This window comes from Aptenodytes forsteri, unplaced genomic scaffold (genome assembly GCF_000699145.1).
Source record: "Aptenodytes forsteri isolate BGI_AS27 unplaced genomic scaffold, ASM69914v1 Scaffold50, whole genome shotgun sequence".
Lineage (NCBI taxonomy): Eukaryota > Metazoa > Chordata > Aves > Sphenisciformes > Spheniscidae > Aptenodytes > Aptenodytes forsteri.
Window position 1 is genome coordinate 1,915,400 of NW_008795126.1, and position 15,568 is coordinate 1,930,967.

A 15,568-nucleotide genomic window follows, 5' to 3' on the forward strand; every position below is an offset into this window, starting at 1 on the left:
TAACTCTATGCTGCATATGGGGAGAGATCTCCGAGACACTAAAACCTAACAAAAGACTTGTTGCTATGCAAAATGATGAGGCAGACTTAAGCCACTAACTGTATTTTTGGCACAGAAGTTTTCTTCTTTTATTCTTGGAAGCACATTTAAAAGCCCTACCACTGTTTTGAAGATTTTCTCCATCTGAAATGCAGCAATAATTATACTCTTTCCTGAACCTGCAGGGATTAGTGAGCATAAATCCAGCAATGTTCAGGTGGTTCTCAGGTACCAGAAGCAACGGTCATAAAATTACCTACTTGGGGAGAGAGAGTTAAAACCAATAATTGAAAGACAAAAGACAGAAGCCAGTAAGGCATTTTTTCTGGGTAATGTATAATTAGAAACAGTATGCTTCTGAGATTATAAGCAGTGTGAAATCATATCGTTAGCATATAATTACAACGGCAGACATGACAATTTATCTAGACCAGATGTCTATTAAATCAGTTCCCTCCTTTCATGGGTGGAGTTTCTTATGGTATATATCGCTGAATTAAGACAGAAGCCAGTAAGGCATTTTTTCTGGGTAATGTATAATTAGAAACAGTATGCTTCTGAGATTATAAGCAGTGTGAAATCATATCGTTAGCATATAATTACAACGGCAGACATGACAATTTATCTAGACCAGATGTCTATTAAATCAGTTCCCTCCTTTCATGGGTGGAGTTTCTTATGGTATATATCGCTGAATTATATTTGTGATACAGTTAGCAGCAAAATATCTCTTTACATTTTCAGGTATTTCTTATTACAATGAACATTGCATTTCCACAGTGCTGTGACTTTCACAGTATAGTGAGGAGCTGCTTGTTCTTCCAGCTGTTATCTCCTAAAAACATTTTGTCTGTGTAGTGATTATTCATAAAATAAAAATAGTTTAAGAAATTTCTTGGGTAGCATCTTTCTGTTTTTCCAAAAAGCATCCAGCCAATTAATTTACTGTGTTTTAAACTCACTGTGTGTTTAAAAAGCACGACAGTCACGCAGGTACCTATTAGGAGTGTCAACGTCATGGCAGCCTAAGCTGAAGGTCACGGGACTGGTCATGGAGGATGCTGATGAGATTTAGGCTGACATTCAGCATCCTGTGGTGCTGGGCAACAGCCATATGAACCACTATCAGTTCCAGCCTCATCCACTCTCTGAATAGGTGGAAACCCAACAGAGGCAAATTACTCCATCAGTGACATCGAAGCTGTCATTTCTTCCAATACTGTGAAAGAGTTGGGTGAACAAGGAAGGGGAAATGAGATCTGGCTCCAGCCTTAGCCCCTGCTCATTTCTCTACAGTTTCCAAAAGGCCACTCCACCCCCAGCTAATACCACTCCCATTAAAGCTAATGTCAACTGACCGAGAAACAACATGTCCCCCCCAAAAAAAGAGTTAGCCAAAACCCTCAACACATCTTGGGTTTGGTGGCAGTTTTGCATTAGCGCTTGTTTCATCCCCTGCTGGAAACCCATCCTTCAGTAGCTGTGCCTCAAAGAACTCTGGGTATGGCAGAGATCCTTTAGAGTCCAAACCCACCAAATCTGGGGTTGTTTAGAGACACACCAAATTTCTGGAGTAGTCATGAGTCACACCCTGAGGTGGTGAACAAAATCTGTGTGAGGACATAGGCTTTTCTCTGCAATGTTTTGACAGCATCTCCAGCAGGGATGGCATTAACCATACAGCCTTCTTCAAGTCCCCATGATGGACATGACATGATGGACCATGACGTGATGGACATGGGATAACATCACCCATTGTACAGGAGGATGGAGAGGAGAAAAGCAAAAGATCAGGACTTTCACCTCCTTTCTCTCCAGACAAACTTATTTTGCTTTACTGCTGCCAAACACATTCATTTAACATTTACTCCTTTTGCTTTTAGATCAAGTAGTGTATCTAGTTGTTATCTTCCATAACAACCTTTTGGGCAAAATAGAAAGTTAAGCAGGCTCCAATGACTCTGCTGAAAAAAATCCTTTAGGATGATTTAAAAACAAAACAAAACAAAAAAAACCACCAAACCACCAAAAACTTTTTCCACCAGGTCTGAATGACGGATTATGGTCTTTACAAATTGTCAGGCACAAATCACACAAAAACCCTACTGCCAGCAATGACTTCAGGTTGGTTAATTCATGAAATTCCCCGTTATTTCACTGATGTACTGACTGTTCAGCACAGATGAAACCTGAATTGGATTTGGGGAATAAATCTAAGATGTTTTACATTCTTCTGATGACCAAAGGTTAACCTGATGGCTTGTTCTTTCCGAGTTCGTATAACTTTTGTTCTTGGCTACAGTGCATTTGGCCAAGGCCAGAATTTCAGAAGCGCTAAGTGTTCATGTAGGTTTCTAAAAATGAAACAGCCTGAATTTCAGATCTGTTGAGAAATGGGAGCTCCCACTGGGAATAACAACTGGATTTGCAAAGGTATCTTCATGTAGCCACAGGTCACTGGTGTTTTAGAAATAAATCCCCCTTTTTGAACACCTGAGTAAAATCCAAAAACTTTCCACCAGGTCTGAATGACGGATTATGGTCTTTACAAATTGTCAGGCACAAATCACACAAAAACCCTACTGCCAGCAATGACTTCAGGTTGGTTAATTCATGAAATTCCCCGTTATTTCACTGATGTACTGACTGTTCAGCACAGATGAAACCTGAATTGGATTTGGGGAATAAATCTAAGATGTTTTACATTCTTCTGATGACCAAAGGTTAACCTGATGGCTTGTTCTTTCCGAGTTCGTATAACTTTTGTTCTTGGCTACAGTGCATTTGGCCAAGGCCAGAATTTCAGAAGCGCTAAGTGTTCATGTAGGTTTCTAAAAATGAAACAGCCTGAATTTCAGATCTGTTGAGAAATGGGAGCTCCCACTGGGAATAACAACTGGATTTGCAAAGGTATCTTCATGTAGCCACAGGTCACTGGTGTTTTAGAAATAAATCCCCCTTTTTGAACACCTGAGTAAAATCTGAGTAAAACGTCACTTCCCAGTCTGCATGGGGTCTCCTGGAGTCTGATGCCCTTTGCAAACCTGTCCCTTGCTGGCAAACGCTTCACAGCAAACACCTGATGCCTGCATGCACCAGTTTGGATTTCTCTTCTGTTTTCCATAAGCAAGAGTAAGTTCTCAGAAAGAGGAAATGCCTGCAATATTTTTGAAACGGCATATTTTTCCTCACATCAACAAATACCTCTGTCAGTGTGTATTCCTTAGGGATATTTCAGAGGACTTCTTGTTTCTTTTCCTTTCTTGAAAGAGATCAGCTGTTCAACGCTTGAAATAATTATCAAAAAAAGGGAACAAACGTCATTAAATACTTTTAGGGGAAAACAATATTTGTTGGTTTTAAAATGATTTCTCATTTGTAATTAAACTTTGAAAGTCACAGAAGAAGGGGGGGGGAATTAAAATATTTAGTAATGAACAAAATGAAAAGTACCAAAAGGACAGAAACAAAACATTTTGGTTCTCATTTTTGTTTGCAAACATCAGTCACGGTACCAGCTTCTGACTTAAATTTGAGATCCTTGGCAACTTGCTTTCTGCTCAGTGCACGTGGCTGAGATTTCAAAAGTCATAATCAGCTTAATTTTACCTTTTATAACTAAGAGGAAAGTTATGTCCCAGGCAGCAAAACCGACAAATTTGGGGGAACAACACATTTTGTTTGAAAAGATAATAATTTCAGAATAGATCTTATCTGACACCATCAATTCATGAAAGCATGAACACATTTGTGAAACTCCAGCTCACTCACCAAAATTAACAGGTAGCTTATTTCAATGAACTTATTTTAGTGTCCCATAGATGAGACTTTTCGCAATGTTTCACTCTGGCAGGGAAATGCTCTGTTTCCACTTATTTCCTACAAAGATGACATCACTTCTTTTCCACGTGAGTCTTTCCTAGGCCGGGCTTATATGCGAAAATGCAGACCCAAATAATCGCGAGAGTTTGGGCCGAGCTCTGCTCTGTCTTAGACCAATCCAGCCCAAACTCCTCCAAACCGTCAACATATTCAACAGTGAATAGAAAGCAGAAGACACACATTGGAGCACGCTGTCCGGAGAACCAAAACATATGAAGAAAACCAAAGGAGAAGTACCCAACCTTCCAGTCCTTCCCTCATTCACCCCCTTCATTGCCCTCAGGATGAGATGTTCCCCACACGCTAGGCCAGATTTATGCCAGTCAGAGAAATACGGGGTTGCATCAGATCACCATCTACTGCACCGAGCAACTTGGTTCTCCTAATTTTCACCAGAGAAACAGGGTTGCAGCAGACCACCTGCTCCAGATCACCGTCTACTGCACCGAGCAACTTGGTTCTCCTAATTTTCACCATCCCAGACTAAGGCTTCATATCTGGATTGGAAACATCAGTACCTCTGCAGCCACTAAAGAAAAATTGGCGTGTCATAGAATCATAGAATCATTTAGGTTGGAAAAGACCTTTAAGATCATCAAGTCCAACCATAAACCTAACACTGCCAAGTCCACCATTAAACCATGTCCCTAAGCACCACATCTACACGTCTTTTCAATACCTCCAGGGATGGTCACTCAACCACTTCCCTGGGCAGCCTGTTCCAATGCTTGACAACCCTTTCAGTGAAGAAATTTTTCCTAATATCCAATCTAAACCTCCCCTGGCGCAACTTGAGGCCGTTTCCTCTCATCCTATATCCAGAGGGTGATTCATCCCAGACTAAGACAGGTCACCAAGGGACCGGGGATGAATTGCATACCGATGCCAATCCCTCTAAACAGAGCGCATGGGGACCATAGGTGGCTTACACTCAACCTGCAATTTTTTTGACACTCAACCTGCAATTTTTTTGGAAGGTGAAGTCACATAAGATGAATTCCCCCTGCCAACAGAGAAAGTGACACACAGAGCCGTCAAGAATTAGGGTGGATTCCTTGGCTGTGAGCGACGTCGACCTCTGACTAAAGCAAATACCCCAGCCTGAACCGGGGCTGGCAACGGGAGAGAAGAGCGGAGCCAGGGAGAAGGGAGCAGCATTACCTCACCGGCTGCTGCTGCTTGGAGTAGGCATGGGATTCATCTGGAGCACTCCGCTGCCTGCGGGCAAGTTTTTTGGCTTTTCTTGCTGAAAACGACATGCCATTAGTCAGGAGTAACCAACCTTGAAAAGAGTATTTGCTATGACTCCCATCTCCCCTGCGAACGACATTCCTGCCGCTTCGAGCTTTTTCGGTTGCAGTGTTGACACTTTTTCAGATCTGTCATTAGCCTAGCTGAAGAGAAAACAGAAACGCTATTCAAGACCCAGATCCAGTGTGGGAGGTTAGGAGTGCAAATTCTCACTTTGCACTGAAAGCACGATGAGTGTTTTATGTTGCTGTTGTTCCTTCTATTTTAAGGGATGCCCTTATTATTTTATAAGGTCTTTTCTATCATATAAAGCACCCTTTTTAAGATATTCGTCTATCAAAGTCATGTTAATATATCTTAAAATCTCCCACATTTCCAAAAATTAAGCCAGGACTTAGATTTTGGCTTGTATCTTACAAATTCCTAGTTGTGGGTCTAAAAGCATTTACCTTTTTCCTTGATTTTCTTTTGTATTTTAAGATTTCTGTGGTGGAATCTAGATCCAGCTTTACCACCATGAGGATTCAAATTTCACCAAAATCCACCTTTTCCTGTTGTAAGATTTTGATTCCATTCCCCCCTATATCTTTACACTATATTTTCGGTACGTGAGATGATAAACATCAACAGATTTTGGCTCAGTTCCAGAGAAGCATCAAGAATTAATTGACCTTTGGCTGTGATCAACTGAATCATCATCTGTGTTACAGTAAACAGAGGAGCTGAAAGCAAGGTTCCTACCAGGGAAATCGTGCAGCATTTTGTTGGGTAGTTTTGGTTTCTGTTCTTGTCCCCTAGATTTTCTAGCTTTGCGATTCTTCACATAAATTAATAGTTCAGGACAAATGTGGAGTTCCTCCAAATTACTCCTTTCAGTGTTGTCTTCTAAGTAAACCAAGTGCAAATATAAAAAGCTCAGAAAGGATAGAAGTCATACCACTTCAAAAAAAAAAAGTCAAGTCCACTTTAGCTGCAATAATCCATTATATATTTGCACGTCTGATCTTGCGGTTCTTGCACACACACAAAGATCTTGTTGGAGCTCGGCATCAGGGTAAGAAGGAAAGATCTTCAACCAACGTGTGTAGAGTGCTCTGAAGAAAAACCTTCCACTTATGCAAGGGACTGGAAAGCTGAAACAGGCACAAACCTAAAGAAATACTGATTTTTTTGTTTTTAAATAATGGATTATCTAAAATGGCTATCATATCGAAATTAATGAGGCTTTGGGGACAATATCTGTAAGTTTTAATGGATAACACCAAAGGGATAAGCTAAGAAGAAAAATGAGAAAATCAATAGGAAAAGACAGGTTAGTCTACAGAACTGAAGCGTAGAGGCAGCCCCTATTTTATCTGTTTGTAAAACAGGAGGTGAGAAAACCCAGTAGTTCCTAGGGATCACTGCCTCTCTCCGCTCTACAGCTACACACCCAGATGCAGCCATTATAAACCATCCATCCCAGCTAGACATTGAAAGATAGAAGATGACTATCATCAGCAAATATTTAATCCAGCACTGTAATTCAGTAGCTTATCCTGTGGTTCCTTCACAAACCAAAGCTCTGAGTAACATTTATGGCACTCCAGTCTCTGTAAATGCTGGCAAGAAATGCCGGTATTGGCTGGGGTGCATATTTGCATACACTTACAGTCTTTAGCATACTCCGGTGTACCTATCATCTCTAACAAGCTATCAGCCCTACATCCCATGGGGACTTTTCCTTTTTTCTTATTTCTAGTAGGCATATCTTCTAAAACTCTTTTAGTGACCATGAAGAAATCTGATACAACGTAGGGATTCAACAGTGTCCATAAACCAAGAAGGGGTTGTTCGTCAAAATCAATGAATAACAGATGCCTCTTACTCAACTCCTGGAGTTTCAGGATCACTGCATTCATCTATAGGTGGATATCTTCTGCCTTCCTCATCCAAAATGAGAAGCTATTTGGAGCAAATTCAGACAGATTTTTCTTTCTAAAAGATTCTCCCACAAAAAAGCGGTAAGTAGACTTATTGACGTGTTGGAAAGATGCTTTTTATGACTTTAAATTGGAGAAATTATTGTAAACATCAAGCTATATTTTCCCCATAATAGCCATTTTTGAACACTTCAGTCTCTTCTGGACTGCCTTACTCATAATTGCTGCTCTCCCAGACTAGTGGGTATAGTGAAAGAAAGTGACTGTTTACTGAGTGACAAATACACACATATACAAAACTCCTAGTTTCACAGATGTTTTCAGGAAGCTATAACCCCTGATAAATCTTTGCAGACCACTGAGATGAATAATATTTGTGGATGCATTTTTGAGGCTACCAAACTGGAGAGGTATTTGTGGCTGTGGGTTTTACCACTCACATGGAAAAGTGTATTTTCCTTATATCCATCATATAGGCTATATTTTGCACATCTGTCTTTAATTAGACTGATTTCATGTCTTAAAGAGTACGTGACATCAAATTAATCATTTAGAAATTGGAGTTAACCAGCAAATGACACAGTCCTCTTTTTTTCATTCATGAGTAGCCACAATGTCAAAATTCCCTGAAAGCAGAGTTTTTAGCAAATCTTCTGAACCCAAATGTGTAGTAAATGTCACAGTCTCAGGGGCAGATCTGATACGCATTTTTATGCCATATACCTATTTATACAACCAGTGGTCATGCTGAACCAGTCCTTTTATTAGGGACTAGCACTGAAATCAGGAGGGTTTTGCAGATCATATTCTGATCCGCTTATTTCAGTGGGACTATATGGATTCAAGAAGTATTAGGATCTAGCCTAAATCTAATCTAAAGGGACACACTAGCTGGCAAGTTGCACAAAAATCTTCATTTTATCAAAATGACCTCATGGATCTGAGCCTAGTTTCTCCACCATCTACTTCTCAGCCCCATGCCAGTCCTCTGACAAGCAAGATCCTTCCTAACCTGGAGACTTGAGCCCATTCCGAGGTACATATTTACCGTAAGGTGTCCAATAGTTTTGGGAGGCAGTTTGAGAAGACTGCAACAAAGGAGGAAGCTCATCTCTGTTCTTCACAGACCTATTTGGAAAGGGTTTTTTTTATTATTGCAATGAATGTGACCACAATGATTTAGGCTGAATGAGATATGGAACATCCTGCAGCACCCTCCAGCCAGTTCTCTGACTCAAAAATGACGGCGAGCTTCCTGATTCTGAAACCACTGTCAACCTGAATCATTGCATGATCATTTGCCTTTGCCCAAGAGTAACAGGGGGGAAAAAAATTATGTCCCACACCAAACTTCAATATCTGAACATAGACAATGTTTTGGAAATCGTCTCTGTCGACGCTGCAGTTCGTGCTGCTAAACAGTGAATAGCAGGAAACAAAAAAACTCCAATTTTTCTGCTTTCCTCTTTTCCCCCTCCCCAGTTTTGGTTATGCATTTGCTCACTTAATGAGAATTTCTTAGAAAGCTTGGTGTTTGCTTACCTTGACAGGCAGTCCTTGGTAGCCTCCAATTTCTCTGCTTTCCTCTTTTCCCCCTCCCCAGCTTTGGTTGTGCATTCGCTCACTTAATGAGAATTTCCTAGAAAGCTTGGTGCTTGCTTACCTTGACAGGCAGTCCTTGGTAGTTCTGCTTGTCCAACAGCCATCCCAGGGAGGAAAATCCTACCAGTCTCACAGAAGCAGTGTCACTGGTTTACCTGCTGTAAATCAGAGGGAAAAAAAGGAAAAAAGGAAGAAAAAAAAAATGCAGTGGTATTTACAACACATTTTGAGAGAGAAAAGAAAGAATACGTACCATGTTACAGAATTAGGATGTTTTGAGAGTTAGTTACTAGCTTATATATGTGTGTGTGTGCATTGTATATAATATGTATAATGTGTATATATATTGTGTATAATATATATAATATGCATATTATATATGTATCTAAGTACACACATGGGATATAAAAGTCATCTTTCCCATCCTTGCTTCGCCTACCGGCTTATCTGATGGCCCAGAGCAGAAAGGACAGGGAAGCCCCCCCCTCGCCCTGTCCTGGGTTTACCCTGTGGCTGCCAAACTCAGCGACAAGCTGGCACATCTGTTGTTTTATTTTCTATATCTAACCTGCATCGATCCTGCCTCCTCACGTTACATAAAATTTTGAAAGAGTGAAGGAAAAATTTAACAGAGGAAAAAGTAAGGAAAGACAAATGGAAGGTCTTTACCAGCTCTAATAATAATTACTTTCAGGAGCCCACGCACAGGGGGAAGGAGGGGCAGCATCTGTGCTAACAGGACGATCTGTGGGGGCACAGCTAAAGTGCAATACCAGATAATGCACTCAAACTCCCAGTACTACAACTGTTTTTCCACTGCCATGTGGAATAACCTCATCTCTGTCCTTCTGTTTGTTTGGGTTTTTTTCCCCAGATAATTCGTGGGGGGGAAGGGGGAGACAAGCCTTAAATCCTGGAGGAGTTCTCAAATCCAAGCTTCATTTCTGATTTCAATTATGTTTAGAGCATAACATGGGTTTGTTATTCTGTGGTCCCTTGCTGAAATAGGTCAGTGTGGACTCCCCAGTTAAAAGCTGCCTGCCAATTACACTTTGCTCCAGGCCAAAATTCTGCATAAAAATGCCAGTGAAATATTAGCACAGGGAAAAGGCTCTTTATTCCTTTTATTTATATTTCAGCAGCACTTAGCGGATGGATGCTCCTAGACCAGGTGCTGTTCAGAAATGCAGTAAGAAACAGTCCCTGCTTATAATAAAAAAAAGTAGATAAGAGGTAGGAAGGAAAACTGAAGAGCGAAGCAAGTTGTCCAGGCTGAAAACAGGGGCCAGATCTGCTCAGTCCCAGATGCACGTCTTTCCCACTGGATCATGCTGCTGCATTATGAGATGCATCTGAATCCGGATCTCGCAGTGCAGGAGAGAGTTTAATCATGCATCTAATCACTTTAAATTAAAGAGGCACCAAGGAGCTGATCCACAGTACTGATTCCTTCATGCAAAAGAAGAGAGACCATGGCAATTACTGAAGATTATTTAGCAACATCTTATGAGCCAAGAGACTGTCCCTGAACTTAGAGTGAAACACCATCCCCGTGGACTGAAATCAGTCCATTTTGGCCAGAATTTCAGTAATGCCTATAGAAGGTACATATAAAAGAAGGTAACTATCACTCTAGGACTCTGTTTCCCCAATTTTATAAAACAGGTCATCTCATCTTTCTCCAGGACATCTCCGGCACCTCTGCTTGCTTCCAGTTAGGACTTTCTAACTTACGTTGGCCCCCATGAATAACCAGCCTGACAGCACTAAGCAATTTACACTCCATAGCTGCAATATTCTGTTTATGCACGGATTTTTGGCCCATTTTTCCCTTTAGAAGAATATGCAACACTAATTACATTCTTTTTTTTTTTTCCAGGAGAGTTGATAGAAGCACATCCAAAAGGCATATATCCCTAGGCAATAGCCTGCTTTAATAAATTCTTATTGCGCTGGAAATATTTGTATTTTCGTCTGTAAAACAGAGATTAGGCAAAAAGAGTTCTGATATTGCTTAAGTACTTCATGGCAAGCAACAATTTAATTGTACTTTAAATTAAAGAAAGAGTGCGATTCATTACTTTTTGTCATACTAAAGGGGGTTGGATACATTTCTTCACCAAATTGAGTTATTCCAGTTGTATACTGGCATAACTGATAGATGAGTTTAGTTCCAGATATTAAGAAACGAACCAACATTTGCTGTATGCACAGTAGATGACACTCTGATATGCATTGCTAAACCACACACTTCTGCTCAAGTATATTTAATCTTTTTACAGAAATTTAGCCTAATCCCTGCTTGAAAAATAAATCCCAAACACGGGCAATAATGATAAGGGGCTTTCAGAGAAAGCAATGCTTACTCAGCCAAGACCACAAGTTGGATAAGTCAAATAATGAAGTCCACACCTTCAAACATTATTTTTATGTCAATGTTCTGCTGGCAGTCAGATCCCTATACATTGTGATAATCTATAGACAATGAGATTCAGGCTGCTGGCTAGTTTTCCACCAGTGAGAAATTACCAAAACTGGGGGAAAAAAACATTCTCTTAACTAAACGCGTGTAAATCTATACTAGCTCTATTGAAACCAGCTCACCTAAAGCAGGGTTATTCTGCATTTACTGTAATTTTGAGCAGAATCCAACACAATTAAATCCATCCAGAGCATAAAGAAATCATGCTTGTAATAATGCATGACGCAGGCACAAAAGAGCATGCAAAGTGCAGCATTTACATTTCATTTGCTATTAGTTTTCACTAGCAAAAGGACACTCATCGTCAGCCTCAGATACCCTGAAGCACTGCTGAACACGGTAACCTTTCCTGGCGCAAACAGAGACTTCACAACACGTTGCACGCCAGATATCAGTTTGGCCTGGCTAATTTAACAAAATCCACTTAAAGCAACTTGATCAAACAGGAAAAGGTTGATGCGATGCTCAGACTTTCCTCTTACTCAAGATGGCAGCAGAGATATTATGAGTCACTTAGCAGAGCTAGCTCCTGGATTTATTTTCTGCACCTCTAATAGGACTGTTCTCGAGTCACTGGAAACAGATTCATTTTGGATTGGAACAAGGCAGAATCTAATAGAAAATAAAACAAAAGCGTCAGGAGATGTTTCCGGATGTTACTTACTGTGTCTTGTTGCTCCTGGCCATCTCCACTTCTTTCCACAGAGGAACACATGATGTTTGCACAGCCTCATTAGAGAAATGACTTGTCTCCAGGTTGCAATATCAGAGAGACAAACTGGAGGAGTATCCTGGAAAAGAAGAAATGGATGATGTGAAACAGATGTTTTCCTTTAATTGCTTATTGCAGATGCAGCTCAGTAACTAATCCACCTGCTATCTTCCCATAGGGATAATTACTTACCCCGTGATCCTGGCCAACTGAATTTATGTTTTCCATGCCTCATTATACCCATCTCCACTTTGCCCAACAATACGCACCGAAGTGCTGCACAAGTGCAAATTTTTTATAAACAGCTACATCTTTCTGCACCTCTACATAGAGTTCGGAAGCTTTTCCTAGCTTTCCTCACATCATCATTCAAAAGTGAAGCCTTTCATACATCTCTTCCCCTGAAGCGTTGCACCTGGTCTACCTTTTGGGTTCATGAAGCTTTCAAAAAAAAGGAAAAGGTCTCTAATCATAAGTGAAGTATCAGTAAATGCAGGCGTTTTCCGTGTGGTTACTTATATACATAGATTCCTATGGCAAGTAGGGTTTTCCAGAGAACCTACCGATGTTAATTGAAATTAATAGTGGCACCATAACAGTATATGTGAGAGCAGAGCTTACACGTCACAGCATTAAATAGGGCACAGTTCATGTCTGAAACCCCTGTTTCTTCTAACACTTTTGTCCTAGGAACTGATCAGAAAGACATAGTGAAGGTTTCTGAATATCCAGGTTGATTTTTAATTTGTTCATATGTTGCTATTCTAAAACACATTGAGCATACAGCAATGGCCAATGTTTACCTATCATTTTCCCCATACATTTTAAGACTCACACTTAATGATGCTGGTCAGCGAGGACAGAAGCACTGGGTAGCAAGTTCTGATTGTGCTTAACATGTAATTAACAGTTAAAACCAGCTAACTGAATCAGGAACAACACAAACTTCAAGGGATCTCTGCGTGTCACCTACACCACGCCACTCCTGGGAGCAGAAGCAGCTCATGTCTCTGACTCTGACGGTGGCACTAGCTGTCCTACTCACTGCCAAGGAAATTTGGGTTTGGTGGAGTGGCCAGCGGGCAAGCAATGGGAGCCGAGAAATTGTCATTGACTGAACTTGATAGGACTGGAAAAAGAACGTGACCTGAGGTACAAGCTTTGTCATGGTCCTCATTAACGCAGCCTTCATCTTTTCTTCTTTTCAAGGGAGCTACTTATTTCTGTGCCTCAGGCGAGAGCCAGAGCCAGCTGGAGACAATTTAGTCCTACTTCACTAATGTTGATGTCTCTGGATTTAATATTGGCTTTTCTGGAACCCTACTATGACTCTTTGGCTTGGCGAGGTGGCTCAGGTAGTTATCCTGAGCATAATATTTTGTTAACCAACCGGCTGCAGATCTATTTCAAATACGAAACAGGAATCTGGTCGTCCAGGACTAACAAACCTCCTCAAGCTCTTCCACTGCTTGATGCTCAGCAGCCCCCAGATCTGGGGAACGTCTTCAAAAGCCTCTCAGTGAACAGCTTAACTAATGCCTGCTGGAGAAACACACAAAAGCAAAACGAAGTCTTCAGAGAGAAAATCCGGTGGCTGGAGAGACGGGTGGATGCTGCTGGGAACAGCGGACAGGGAGCTGCAGAGAGCAGGGGCGTGCATTGAGCTCTATCAACGGAGGTCACCATGGACTTTGCTCAGCAGAAGTGACATCCGGATTCAGCCGGCCCAAACCCCAGTGCTGTCCCCATGCCTCATGTTTCCCAGTGCCCCTGGGGGCCTGTGAATACCTGATTCAAAGGACCTAAGCAATGGCCTAAGGAGAAGCTGGGAGAGAGCCCAGATACAGCAAGTCTTAAGAAGAACAGACAACAAAAAGCCGAGGCACATCATGACAGCCTTTGCTCATGCTGTCGTGCCTGGGGACAGGCATGAAATGATGCATTGAAATCCCTGCCAAACCAGAAAGCCAGAGTGGGATTAAAAAAATGTCCCATGCAAGACTGCTCAGGTAATATTTTACCTGCGCTGTTGCTCATCGACATTATCCAGGGATGGTATCAGCCTTGTGCTGCCCACTGTTGTTCCTCATGTGCAGGATAATTTGGTACAGAAGAACATCAGTGATGGAAAGGAGATACTAAGTGTGTCCTCATCAGTGTTATACAGACCATCGGTGTTATCGGAGGACCAGGACAAAGGAGGAGCATACAGACACGTGGTGATTCAGAGCCTGTAGAAACCAAGTCCCTGTAAGCTTACAGTAAATTTGGCTTGACCCAACAGCATCTAGACTTCCCCCAAACGTGTTCAGCAGAAGAGAAAAGCCAAATTTAAAATATCTTTTTGATTTCATTTCAAACAGTTCAGCTCCAATTTGGTGCCCGACTTACACACAGGTCTGGTGAGAAATGTTGGTTTGATATATATCACAAATTGTGATTTTTTTTTATTCAAGCTCCTCAAAATCTCGTCTGTTATATCAGTGGCTGTTATTGCACCCACTTACTTACGCAGGTAACTGCAATCCCATTACTCGCCAGTGGTGTGGAAAAGCCCTGGACATAACCCAGCAGTTTTGATGTCTGCAGTAACTGTACTCTACCTTCTCTTTCATGAAGCAAAAATAGCTACAATACTTGAGATAAAAGAAATAAAACCAATATGAAAACCTATCTAATTGAATTAAATGAAAGGAGCCTTTCAGACTGCCCTTTCTGTGAATAACCTTATCTTCATGTTTACTGACTATTTGACAGAAGTCTAAATTATCCCAAATTTTATCAGAATAAATCAACTAAACAGAAAAAATCCCTTCCAGAAAGGACAGACGTTCTTAATAGCCATCTGGAATACATTATTCCTTTACAAGAAGCATTGTTAATACTGAAAGTGTTGTAACAATATCCTTTTCTAATGTGGTTCTGCTGTGGCTCCATCCATAATAAAACTAGTCGATGCCAAAGAATCCATTTAGCATGACAAGATCCCCAAAACCTGGATTATTTATGTAAGACTCTAATTTGACATTCTGAGTTTCATAGTCCGATGAAATTTCTTATAATATTTTTAAAGGAGACCAAAGAATGAACATCATCTAATCTGGGGAAATGCTTTTGCTGAACCATACACCCTCCAAATTCTTGTAAATCCTAAGCCCCACTAAGGAGACGTGGAGATTGAAAATGAGGAAAACCTTCCCTGTTTCTTGTCTTGCAAAGCCTAAAATAACCATACCTTTTTTATTTTCTTGAGTATTTGGTCAGCTCTGCAGTATGGCTGCAGTCAAAGTTTACCTGGATACTACAGGAAAAGCATAATATACATTACTCCCACGGATGAATGCCGCTCAAAGCACAACACCTTTACACCAAGATACTCAGAAAAGTCTAATAATATTAAGGGCTCAAACAGAGGCAGCTGAAACAAAACTACCCAGCAGAAAGAACTGAGCACTCACCATTTTTTAGCTCAAGTAACTCAAAGAGTGGCCTGCCAGGTTCCCAAATAAAGGTGTTTCTGCCACAGTAATGGTGGTCAGCGCTGGGAAGGTGTCTTTTTTCCTGAAAAACATCTCCACGTCTGCTCCCTTGCAGATACTTATTTGTAGCTATGTCTCATTTCCCAGCACCATTCCATCTCAATCCTTAAAGAAGTGATCAGGGCTAGAGAGATGGGTA